This window comes from Podarcis liolepis (genome assembly GCF_965112155.1).
Source record: "Podarcis liolepis genome assembly, chromosome: 15".
NCBI lineage: Eukaryota > Metazoa > Chordata > Lepidosauria > Squamata > Lacertidae > Podarcis > Podarcis liolepis.
In genome coordinates, this window is record NC_139566.1 from 6,173,950 (window position 1) to 6,187,443 (window position 13,494).

A 13,494-nucleotide genomic window follows, 5' to 3' on the forward strand; every position below is an offset into this window, starting at 1 on the left:
GAAACTGAAGCATTTACTTCCAGAAGCATTTACGTATGAAAAACTCAATATGGAAGCCGTGTGGCATGTTCAACTTCTGAAGCAGTTACTTCTGGGTTTTCAGCGTTCGAAAACCGAAACATTCAACTTCCGAGATGTTAAAAAACTGAGGTACCACTGTAAGTGCCCCAGATATACAGTGGGTTTAAAAACATTATTGGCCATTGTGTTCAGAAAAGAAAGCAACTGCATTTGTAAGGTGATGCTCAATAGCTTTATAGTGCAGAGCAGCCTTTCTCAACCTGTGGGTCCCCAGATGTTGTTGACCTACAACTCCCATCACCCCTAGCTAGCGAGGCCAGAGCTCAGGGATGATGGGAGTTGTAGTCCAACAACATCTGGGGACCCACAGGTTGAGAACAGCTGGTGTAGAGAATGGGCTCTTGTCTGGACTGTACATTCTGGAGTGCATATATAAGAGTTGTACACCAGATCTGACCAAAGCCCAAATCCTGAACCACATCAGACTGATTTGAGGGGGTGAGGGCTTTAACCAAGTTGAGCTGGGATAGCCCCAAATCTCTCCAGGTTGGATCAGGCCACCTAAAGTGATCCACGGGTGTCAAGGGATGGGATGTTGGGTGGGATGAAGGAGAGGGGTGCAGTGTCTGTAAAGAGCAGCTCAGGGCTGTTTGCATGAGGGTTTCTAAACAGACCTGAACCATCATCTAGCCCAGAGGTTTTCAACCATTTTGAGTCCATGGCTCCCTTAACCAACTACATTCTTTCTGCAGCACCCCTGTGGGGCTCAGGAGCCCAGTTATGTCATGCCTTGCCTGCAGAGCTGGCAGTCTCTCACCTTTTCTTGAGCACCCTTCCTTGTGGAGTGTTCCCTCTGCCTCCTCTCCTCTCTCCTTGGGAGTCCACCGGGTAATTGCTGCTGCTGTCCCTGGTCTCTGAGCTGCCCCACCACCATCCCAAAGAGAGGGGCCTCCCAGAGGCACCATTCGCCTTCATAGCTTATAGCCAGGGCTGCTGCTGCTGCTGCTGCTGCAAAAAAGCTGTGCAAGCCTTTGGGAGGCAGAGATGTAAGAGGGCATAAGAGGAGGGAGGGAAGGGAAGAGGGACAGAGGCCAATGTTGCCCATGACACCCCTGGCCATCATTCAAGGCACCCCAGGGTGCCAGGGCACCCTGGTTGAAAACCACTGATCTAGCCACATGTGTCTGGTTCCAGTAAAGAAACACATGTGTGCAATAAAAGCTGCTGCCTGCAGGGCTCTGCATCACCAGCTCATTCAACACAAGGAAAGCTGAGACCAGGATTGAATCCTTTGCCCACCAGCTGGTGAGCGAAGGGTGCAATTCTGCTAGCTGCAGGGATCTGCTTCACCTGTGGAGTACACTCTGGAGAAGCAGACTCAGATCTCTCAAGGTGGCCTGACCCAATTCCAAATCCTGACCCAATTCCAAATTATCTTTTCAGTAGTTTCTGGAGGATACTTGAGATTTGCGCTACCTGTTATACCCTACTTGTGATCTTCAGACATGAAATCTAAGGGTTGTGTCAAACGTTAATTCTACTCATTGCTATTAAAGGACATGTCTAAATTAAGTCAATAAATTTTAATAATAATAATAATAATAATAATAATAATAATTTATACCCCACCCATCTGGCTGGGCTTCCCCAGCCACTCTGGGCGGCTTCCAACAAAATATTAAAATACCATAATGCATCAAACATTAAAAGCTTCCCTAAACTTCTACTCTGAGTGGAACTGTGTTGGATACAACCCTACGTATAGAGTGATTCTTTGGGAACTTGGTATGCGCTTTTAGCAATGAAAACTTTTTTATATGCATAAAGTTTTGGTTCAGCACACAATTTGGCATTAGCACAATAATATAGGTCCACGGCCCAGTTCTTTAGGCTTGCAGTATTTCAGCATGGGGGACCAGCGATAGCTCACTGTGAAGGAGTTCAGAACTATCAGATTGTCAGAGGCAGGCGAGCCACTGGCTGCCGTTTCATTATGGCGGGGTGACATTTCATTTCCCCCGCGGTCAAGCTGGGGGATAGCAAAGCTATGCCCAGTTCTTTCGTCTCCAAGGTTTGAAGAAGTGCCATTATCAACACCTCCTTGACCCGATTCTCCTCCTTGAGCCTGAACTATCGATCTAGCGCCATGTTTTTCATCTGCACAGGATACAGCACTGTGCTTGTCATAAGCCATTTCCCCTGAAGGCTCATCTTTGACGTCCACCAGGATTGCAGTTGCCTTTGTCATCTCCCCTGAAGGTTCCCCTTTGACAGCAGCTAGGCTGGCAGTTGCACTAGCCATCTCCCCTGAAGGCTTGACACCAACTACGTAAGTACTTGCATGATGATCAGAGCTTGGGCAGGTGCCATGACCCATCTGCCTTGGATTTTGCTCTTGAATGAAGACTACCTGCCCAGGTACACAAACAACGCCAAGCTGTTCATGGTGTCCAGTGTGTGGACAGGTGCAATTGCCACTTGTCTCAACCAAAGGTTGCCCTGGAGAGCAAACTAAGTTTGTCACTGCAAAGTGTCCATTTCCGTGACTCGGTCTCTCACCGCAGTTCATTCTTCCTAAATACTGAGGTTAAATCTAAAAGAAACAAATAACCATATATATATATATATATATAAATCTGAAGGTAGGTTGTAAAGAAGTTAAAGGCTATTGAGTTCTCCTGGAGTCCAAGAGGACAGCTCCCAGGGCTCAGGCCTGAGAAAAATATTATAGGGCTGCCCAGATGTTGTTGGGATATAACCCCCATCAGTCCCAGTCATCAAAGCCAATGATCAGGGATAATGGGAATTGAGGTCCACCAAAGTCTGGAGAGCTGTAGGTTCTGCACCTTTGAAGTCTGAGAACACCCACATTTAAAAAAGATTTTTGCAGCCCTCAGACTCCTGTTCCTTTTCTTCCAGAATACGTCATTCTGCTTGAAGAACAAATAATATGGTACTCTGAGGTAGCGTGGAACACTTCATTTCCATTACTTAGCTACCACATATCAAGAGCTACTTCCAGGTCAAAGGGCAAAATAATCAGATGCGTTAAACCAGTGGTTCTCAACCTGTGGGAATCCAGATGTTGTTGGACTACAACTCCCATCATCCCTAGCTAGCAAGGCCATAGACATAGGGATGATGGGAGTTGTAGTCCAACAACATCTGGGGACCCACAGGTTGAGAACCGCTGCCTTACACCATAAGAAATTGCTAGATCAGGCCAGTGGCCCACCTAGTCCAGCGTCCTGTTCTTACAGTGGCTGATGGGACACTCCTGGGACACTTACAAGAAGGACATGACCTTCCAGCAACTGGAATTCAGAAGCACACTGCCTCCAACAATGGAGGGAGAACATATCCATCAAGGTTAGTAGCCATCAATAGCCTTCTCCCCCACAAATTTGTCTCATCTCCTTGTAAAGCCATCAAAATTAGTGTCCATCATTGCCTCTTGTGGAGAGCAGATGACTTGCTCTTAACCGTGTCTACTGAGAAAGAACTCCTATTGAATTCAATGGAACTTGTCCCCAGGAAAGTGTTGCCTAAGTTTAAAAATAATAAGGAAAACCAACTTACCTGTTTCAACAGCAGCAGCTCATGGAAAGCAGAGAAGCTAAGTGATGAAAGGAGGGTTATTTAACATGGGAGAAGCCTTAAAAGTCGCTCTGCTCATCCATCCCAGGAAATGAGGCACTGCAAAAAGAATGGCGCAGTGGTACAATTTGCCAGCATAACATGCTTTTATCTGGCGTTTTCATGGTCCGCTCTCTTTCGTTGTGTGTTGACTCAGCCTGTACATCACCCCCACCCCCAAGTTCATTATAAAAAGGAATATATTCAGTGCTTCCCATAGATAATTAAACCCCTTTATCCAGCTTAATGACACAGTAGCTTTCATGGTAATCATGCCTCCATCATGGGGCTAAAAATACCTTTGGGGAGTTATCCCAGAAGGCATGCTTAGCCCCATTTTCCAGGTAAGATGACCAGTACTTGTGTGCAGTTTCTGGCTTGCTCACTGGGATTAAGTTTTTAGCCAGATGATGCTCACTTTACACATAGGAATGCAGGAAGTTGCTTTGTATTGAGCCAGAGCAATTGGTCCACCTGGCTCACTATTGTCTACACCAATAGGCAGTAGTTCTTTAGAGTTTCAGGCAGGGGATTCTCCCAGCCCTATCTGGACATGAGTGGAATTGAGCCTGGGACCTTCTGCACACAAAAACAGGAGACATAGGACATGAGCTTGAGACCTTCTGTGCACAAAAACAGGAGACACAGGACTGTTTTGAAGCCATCCAAGTTGGCAGCCATCACTGCCCCTTGTGAGATCAAGTTGCATAGTTTATGGCAATTAATGGACCAATGGTCTGACTCAGTGTAAGGCAGGAACCTGAGCCCCTCCATATGTTGTTGAACATCTGCTCCAATCAGCCCCTGCTTGCATGACCGATGACTGAGAATGATGGGACCCTAATTTCCATTATCTTCAGCCAACATGGTGAATAGCCAGGAATGATGGGGCTTCAACTCCACCTGCAAATTCTGCTACACAGTTCTTGTGGGTGGATGTTAAAGAGCTACCCCCCTCTCTCCAGAAGCCAAATGTGAAAACTTTGCAAAGAGGTTCAGACATGACTCATGTTGTGGAGGACATAAAGTCCAGGTATTCATTAAGGAGTCACTGTATAATTAACTTATAGTGCAATAATACACATGTATACTCAGGAGTGAGCCTCTTTGGGTTTAATGGGACTTACTCCCAGGTAAGGGGCCACAGGATTGCATCTGAGGCTTTCTTGTGAGGAACAGGTGGAGAAGATTTCATGATCAGAGGGTCATAAGAATGTAAGAAGAGACTGCTGGATCAGGCCAGTTGCCCATTTTGTCCAGCATCCTGTTGTCATTGTGTCGGCATCCTTCAGGGGTCGAGATGCCAGCCGGCTAGCCCCCAGCTGGATCATGCCCTTCCAGCCATGATAAACCCCCGACCTCTGGTGCGACGTAAATCAGCGACTCAGACTTCAAAAGCCTGAGCACGCTATATCAGCAGAACATACTGTGCAAACAGAACAGGCGTGAGGCTTGTGGAAACATACTAACAAGCTACAGATTTATTAAGCATAAATCAGGACAAAAGAAACATGTCGTCTCCCTTTCTTCTTTATTTGTGCTTCTGCCTTGTATTTTTATCTTGCAAACCACCCTGAGATCTTATGATGTAGGGCAGTATATAAATCTAATAGATAGATAAATAAATAAGCATTTTTATACCAACCTGGGAGTTAGCTCAGGTGATCACTTACGTGTGACTTAAGCATCTAAAGATGACACAACAAATCAGGTCAGAGTAAGACTGAACACAATGTGTGGGTTGTTGAACCCCAACACTGGCCTTCTCAAACTGGAACCTGGAAATCCTGCTCTAATTCTTGCTAAGTATGTCATTTCTGCTAACAGTGACCTCTTTGAGCATCTTTCAGAGAGCTGTCCAGCAGTGGGAGGCCAAAGCTGTAGCAAAGCAGGTGGGGGAGCTGTCCAAACGTGACAGAACTGAGAAATGTGATGCAGGGCTCACATTTCACACACACACACACACACACACACACACACACACACACACACACACACAAAGGTACAAAAGTGCTCATATGAGGGGAGAGTGTGAATTAAAATTAAAATATCCATGAAAAATTAAATTAAAAAATCCAGCCCCAAATCCATCCTCAAATCTAGTTCCACTTTTAGGCATCATTTTTATTGGAAGGGGCTTGAAGACTACTTTGTTAATCCAAAAGCTTCAAAACCCAGGATATTTTGGAGCTGGATTGAATGAATGGGAAGAGACATTTTGCCATTTATTACCCATTGATGAACTTGTTTGGGATCTGCAAAGTGGTACATGTAAGAAAGGGGCCACCTGAGGACAGCCTTGGCTACATTTGAATACATTTCACACAGATGTCAGTTTCACACGGGTACCTATTTGGACATCTGGAGGTCTTGTGTTATAGGTTTAAGGGGTCACCAAATCCAAGAGTCATGAGATCTACTCTTAGATCAGGAGTAGCCAACAAGATACCATCCAAGGATCTGGATTACAGCTCCCATAATCCCCAGCCATAGGCCATGGTGATGGGGTTTGCAACACCTGGAGGGCACCATGTTGACTAACCATGCCCTAGATAATTTGTTCCAGTTTTCCAGAATAATCTCTATGTTAAGAACTTGCCTTGACACCAAACTCCCAGGACATTCCAGTGATAGGTGCAAAGCCACTTTGTTCTGTCAACTGTAGACTCTTGTGAGCAAAACTGTTTTTTATTAAGAAATGACCATGAAAGTTAGCATCTTGGGTGATTTTGCAATTTTTATTGTGTTTCAATCGACGTAGAAAGTGTGAAGGCGGAAGATAATCCAAGCCATCAACAAGACAATTTTGGCATCATCTGCACTTGCCAACAAACTTGCTTTCTTCACTGATCAGATCATCACCAAAGGCTTTTCAAGGATTAATCTTGCACAATGAGTAGCTGTCACAATGCTTTGTGCTTCACCAGCAATGAAATATGTAGAATGGGGAAGAGGAAAAGCACTACATCAGGAAGACGGGGGTGTTGCGCTTGACACTGGGGGTGGAAGAAACGAACTTGAGATGGATTTGTGACAGGTCTCATTGAGTTAGTGCATAAAGGGGTTAAGACAATAAAGCTGGATTCATAGACTAGCTAGGTAACGCCCTCTCTTCTCTGATGCAATGAGTTGTGCAGAGCAAGGAATAAGGGGCCTGGTTTCTGATGATGGTCAGCTGACCAGGCTATGGGGTCAGCAGTTAACAGTACTCATCAGTCCAGCTGCTTAGAAGACACCAGCAATTCACAGGGCCTTCCCTAAAAAAGTGTTTCGGACTACAACTCCCACATTCATCCTCATCCCTGTCCATTGTTAATGCTGGATGGTGCTGATGGAAGTTTTAATCCAAAACAACTGGGGGGTGAAACTGGTCTCATTTATCTGGGTGGCTGAGAATATGGCAAAGAAGCTTCACTGCTGGCCCTTGGTGTCTTCAAAGTCCCCTTTAGGGCCATGCAGGTAGCCACTTCCAAGGGAAATCATGAGAAATAACCAGTCATAAATCATGAGCAAAGAGTAAAGGTAAAGGTAAAGGGACCCCTGACCATTAGGTCCAGTCGTGGCCGATTCTGGGGTTGCGGTACTCATCTTGCTTTACTGGCCGAGAGAGCCAGGTTCATGTGGCCAGCATGACTAAGCCGCTTCTGGTGAACCAGAGCAGTGCACGGAAATGCCATTTACCTTTCTGTCAGAGCGGTACCTATTTATCTACTTGCACTTTGACGTGCTTTCTAACTGCTAGGTTGGCAGGAGCAGGGACTGAGCAATGGGAGCTCACCCCGTCATGGGGATTCAAACCGCTGACCTTCTTATCGGCAAGCCCTAGGCTCTGTCATTTAACCCAGCACCACCCATGTCCTAAAAAACCACACACAATGAGTTAGAAGCCAGCAATAAGAAATGAGGGGTCATGAGCTATGCACAGCACTCATTGTTGACTTCCCATCAAAGTCCCAGCTTGGTTTAGGAGTCCTTAATGATCCTTCCAGGACAAGGAGAGTCAATAGTCAATATCAATGTCTGGAGTCTCTCCAGAGCCTGAGGACACTTCATTGCACCAGGGAATGCCCTGAAAAGACAACCCCAGGCAGTGGAGCATTCGGCAGCTCACCATCCAGCGCAGGATCACTCAGTCTCATGATATTGTTATCCCAGTCCTGGTGGTAGTAAGCACTGGGTCTTCAAGTTTGTGTCACTGAAGATCCAGTTGCCGGGGTTTATCAAAGTGCCCCTGACAACATTTCTTTGTTTTGGCCCCACATGATTCGGTAGAGCAGGTTGCTTTCACAGGAGCACAACATGACTGGCTGGTAGAACAGCATGATGGTGCTTGCTGGGTGCTCCTTGGGGTGCAACAGGATTGGACTGGGATGCAGTATGGGGTGCAGCAGGATTTTCCACAGCTTGGAGCACAACAAGAGTCCAACAGGAGTGCTCACTACACGAGGAGCAGGAGGTTAAGCAGCAGGGAGAGCAGCGAGATGGAGTGGCACAGCAGGGCAGATGCTAACTATTGCCCCACTAGTGCTGCTGGCGGGTGCACAACAACCAGAAGAGCCCATCTTGGTGAAGTGACAGCAAGTCTAAAGAAGCCAAACAAAGATATTAAAACTGGGTTAATCAGGACAACCAGCATTAGAGTTTCACAGAATGCCTTCTCAGGCAGGACACTTTAGGTCCAGCAAGGCCATGACTTTCGAAACTGTATGCATGTATGTTTACAGTGCTGTCTCCAACTAATTACAAGTACAAGCATTCAGAATGGACTTGCAGGAATTAATGAACCTAAGTTAGTCATATCCATCAGCCTCAATGGATCAACTCAGAGTAGGGCTCACATGGGATGTAACCCTACTTTTTTATAACAATCTCAAAACAGCTTTCAAAAATAAGGTGGAAGAGGCATCAAAATTCATTGCAACTTTCAGAAGAAAGCAACCCATAAATGATAATGGGACAGTGACACACACACCATCTATTCATTTATACTGATTGATCCATCAATATAGGGTTGGATCTAAAGTAGACCTGCTGAAGTGAATGAACCTGTGGTAGCTATTAACCTCAGTGGGTCTACTCTGAGTAAGACAAATGTTGGTTATAACCCATGGATAGATGATAGATAGATAGATAGATAGATAGATAGATAGAAGATAGATAGATGATATAGATAGATGATTAGATAGATAGATGATAGATAGATAGAAGATAGATAGATGATATAGATAGATGATTAGATAGATAGATGATTAGATAGATAGATGATAGATATAGATGATAGATAGATAGATAGATAGATAGATAGATAGATAGATAGATAGATAGATAGATATAGATAGATAGATAGATAGATAGATAGATAGATAGATAGATAGATAGATGATAGATAGATAGATGTAGATAGCGCTGCATCCAATGTTATCCCTATTCATGTTATTTGGGCAATTCTATGTACGCTTTCCTCTAACCTAAACATTTTTGTTTACTTTTATTGTTTGTTGGAGACCCACACCACAAAATCCCAACATTCCATTTACAGCTTGTGTCATCAAATCCTTGAATTGTAGAGTTGGGAGGTATTCCAAGGGTCATCTAGTCCAATCCCTTGCAGTACAGGAATTACATCTCAAGAATCCCTGACCTCCAATGAAGGAGAATGCACCACCATCAAGAAAGGCAAAGTGTGTGGGTTCACATTACAATGGAATCCAACCCTCATTTCAGCAGGATCCCAGAGAAAGCAGACTGAACTGGGTCTGGCTTGTAAAAGCTGAAATGAAAGAAGATAGGGCAGTCAGTCCAAGGCAGATAACCGGTGACCAAAGGAACGTATCTTTACACACTTTACACACTTCCTTTCGCTTTGGAAGTGAGGCATCGGCCAAGAATGGCTAATTTCTTTTTATTAAAGACCAGGCTCCCCACTGTTTGACACATATTGAGACTCAACCCCTATCATTAAAAGCAAATATTTTCCTATCGGGGATAATTAAAAGGTCACATTCCACCGAGAACACTATAATTCACATGCCGTACCAGGATGTACATAGAAAGCTGCGTTTGGCACCAGGATGTTAGGTTTGGTGACTATCATGGCCAGCTGGGCTCCATGTGCCTGAAAAATCATAATAACTTAAATGTGAAATGTTCCTGGCTGTCCTTAACCACTCTGGGCTGTATCAAACTAAATCCCACTTAGGTGGGCTATAACCAGCCAAGACCCATTGAAATTAATGGACCTGTTAGCCATGGCCATCAATTTCAATGGATAGGACTAACATTAGATACAACCCTCTGTTCTTTGTTCCATTATCATTCAGTAAGCACAGCTGATTCTGCCCTCTTACATATGAGTGGTGCGGCTTTGGCTAAATATGCGCAGCGTCTGGTTGCTGGATCAGGCCAACAGCCCATCTAGCTCAGCATCCTCTTCTCTCAGTGACTAAACTTTTCGCCTCTTCATCTGCATGGAAAGAGTCCAGTGGTTACCTTCATGGTTCATTTCAAGAGGGACTTGCCCCCCACAGCAGTGTAGCACTCTCCCAGCCAGCCTTCAGCCAACCTGCCCAAGATGGATCTCTGTCTGTTTTCTCCCTTCTTTCTCCCAGCTGCAAAGACTCTCTTTTCCTGACACACACCCCATCAAACACAAACCCCATCACTATGGGAACCTCTGTCAACCCAGGCCCAAAAATTCTTCTCAAATGGACCATCACACCTTTTTTACAGACCATGGCTTGGAAAAGAGGCTTAGCCTGTCTATTTTCTACTGGCCTGCAATCTTCCCTTCAATACAGTTACAGACGCTTCAGGTTACAGACGCTTCAGGTTACAGACTCGGTTAACCCAGAAATAATACCTCGGGTTAAGAACTTTGCTTCAGGATGAGAACAGAAATTGTGCAGCGGCAGTGGGAGGCCCCATTAGCTAAAGTGGTACTCCAGTTTAATAACAGTTTCAGATTAAGAACGGACCTCCAGAACAAATTAAGTTCTTAACCTGAGGTACCACTGTACTCCAAAGAATAAAAGCCCCACTATTTATTAATTTCTAGGGTTTAGGGGGGTCCCCCCAAATCTACAATAATACAATTGACACTTAGAGCCTTCAGTGTAATTTCTTCTTCTGAATACCTAAAATTGATATGAAATACCATACAATGGAATTCCCATTAAGTGAGAAAGAAATGATGAATGAGATTTTTTGTGTGTGTGTGTGTAAAAAGCATGGCTTTGGGTTCATGAATTCTGTTAAGCAGGTCTATAGATACAAACATTATTGTCCTGAATTCTTTTAGCACCGCTGGCTGGATTAAGGACCACCCTGTTATTAAGTTAATAACCCAGCTGAAGACGTAGAATGGCAATGATGACTAGTGGCCAGGTCAAGTACCACATGGTCTTGTTAGGGATGTGCACACTAATGGCTAATAAGAGTTTACCATTTGGGGAGGGGGTGCCTCATTTCCTCTGGAAACATACCAAGGCGCTGTATAAAAGGTCCACAGCCCCAGACCTCTTCATTCAACCACTGGGTTCCTCAACCTTACAACTCTTCATCTACCACCAAACAAGGTAAGCTGTGCTTCTAAATGTATTGTGTATTTGAGAGATACACACACAGAGTGTGTGTGTGTGTGTGTGTGTGTGTGTTTGTGTGTCCAATGGTCAGAGTAGACCCAATGAAGTGAATGGATATGGCCATCTTTGGTCCATTAATTTCAACAGGTCTACTCTGAATGTAACTTGGGTATAGTTAAGTTGCATACACCCCTTTAACTAAACACCTCTGCATATTATAGCATTTCTATTCTGTTCTAAGTTCTGAGCTGACGTCTGTAGCAAAGGCTTACCTCGATTATGAATCAGAGAAACAAACCTGATCCCATCTCGTTCCCATTTTTAAATTCACCACTTAAGTCCCATTCTGCAAGTGCTTCTAGCATTTTAAATAAGGGGGGCAGGTGTTTTGCTTCACAAAGACATTTGGGAGCACACCCTCCTCCCATGATATCTGATAGCTCACAAATGCTCACAAACACCTGTTTGTCCTTTTGAGTTATGACTCTTTTAATCTGCTCCTTCTAATGTTATCTTTTTCTAGCATGCCAATTTACTGCATTTTTATTGTCAGTTGCCAGGTGGATGGAATTATGGAAATATTACTATTGAAATATTACTATTGAAACATCCAAAAATACCTACCTTGTTAAGAATGTACAAAATGATGAAATAATATTGATAATAATAATAATAATAATAATCAGAATAGACCTACAAACTAATACTGTCGCTGGACGACATTAAGAAATTTCTGGAGCTCTGATCAGTGCCAAATGGGTGGGTCTAGCAGCCATTTGGGTTTCCCACAATGCACTGGAATGACACTTCATCGGGTGCACTGGGTGAACGTAAAACAGTGGCTAGAATAGGAAACTCGGTGCCCATAGTCCAGTAAGCCGGCCAGGCTCTACCATTCCACCAGGCTTCCCTAAACTTGATACGAGCCCTAGAGCAGTTAGCAAGTGTCAGTTCCTATTAGTCAACCCACGATGGTGCAAATGTAGTTCCTCCTCTACATCACAAACATAATGTATCTTTCACCTGTTTCAGCCTACCTTCCACGCTCAAAGATGGGTTACTGTGGCTGTGGCTCCAGTTCAAGCAGTGGACCGAACGTCATTTGCATCCCCTGTGGTGGCGGTTGTGGCTGCGGTTGTGGCTGTGGTTGCGGCTGCTGTTGCTGCCCTTGCTGTTGCTGCTGCCCCAGCTGCTGCTGCAGCAGCCCCTGCTGCTGCTGTCCATGCTGCTGCTGCTGCCCCAGCTGTTGCGGTTCCAGCGGTGGATGCTGTATCTACTACATTGGGTCTTCTAATGGCTCTTCAAGCTGTTGTGGTTGCTCCTGATACTTCGGACATTCCACCCGGGCTGCAGTAACAGCACAATCTTCCCAGCATCCCAAATGACAGCATCGGCATCCTTCGGAAGACTTGTCGGACGACCTCCTCTTCTCTTCTTGACCAAACCGGAAACCCTAGAGATTTTCCTCTGTATGTTTATTATAGCACTCTGATTCTCTCGTTCCCTTTAATTTCTTTGGAAGATTTCCCCCATCCATGGAGAAGCTCTAATGTGTAAAGGAAGCATGATGATGGTGTAGATTAGATGGGTAGGATTTCTTCTTCTTCTTCTCCTTCTTCCTGAGCTGTAGAACTGCCTTGTACTTCAAACTGTTGCATAAATAAAAAATAAAACAAAACAATTATAATATATTTATTGTCTATGAGGTTTCTTGGAAATTAGCTGCTTCATGTGGTAGGGCTGTGCACTGCTAGGTGGGCATTCTACTGAGAAGGACCTTTCATGTGTCAATGTCAGCCAGGCAGGAACCAGAGGCAACACCACCAAGAGGGCCTCCCCTGATTATCACAGGGCCCAAGCTGGTTTATATTGGGGGAGCTGATCCTTTAGATACTCTGGCCCCAAGGCATTTAGGGCTTTATGCTATAATGCCAACACATTGAACTGGACTTTGTAGCTCACTAGCAGCCTCTGCAGACCTTTCAAGACCGGTGACATATGGTCTCCTCACTGCCATATTTACCAACCTAGCAGCTGCGTTCTGCACTGGCTATAGACTCCAGACCATCTCTAAGATCAGCTCCACGTAGTGGGCAGTACAGTAGTCTAAGTAGGAGGTCATTAGACCATGAGGTCAGGGTATCCCAGTACAGGAATGGCTGCAGAAAACTAGCCTAAACTGGACATAAGTACTCCTAGTCACAGGAGCGACTTAAGAGTCTAGGAGCAAGATGGAATCAAGAATATAGATAGAGAC

At 44.8% G+C, this 13,494-nt stretch overlaps 1 long non-coding RNA gene across 1 annotated transcript; it reads left to right on the forward strand.

Annotated features, from left to right (window-relative positions):
• The first annotated feature begins 11,189 nt into the window (after positions 1-11,189).
• Positions 11,190-12,928, forward strand: LOC310693902. The gene is made up of 2 exons (XR_014519412.1): positions 11,190-11,231; positions 12,270-12,928. It is a non-coding gene; the product is annotated as an uncharacterized lncRNA (long non-coding RNA).
• The last annotated feature ends 566 nt before the right edge of the window (positions 12,929-13,494 follow it).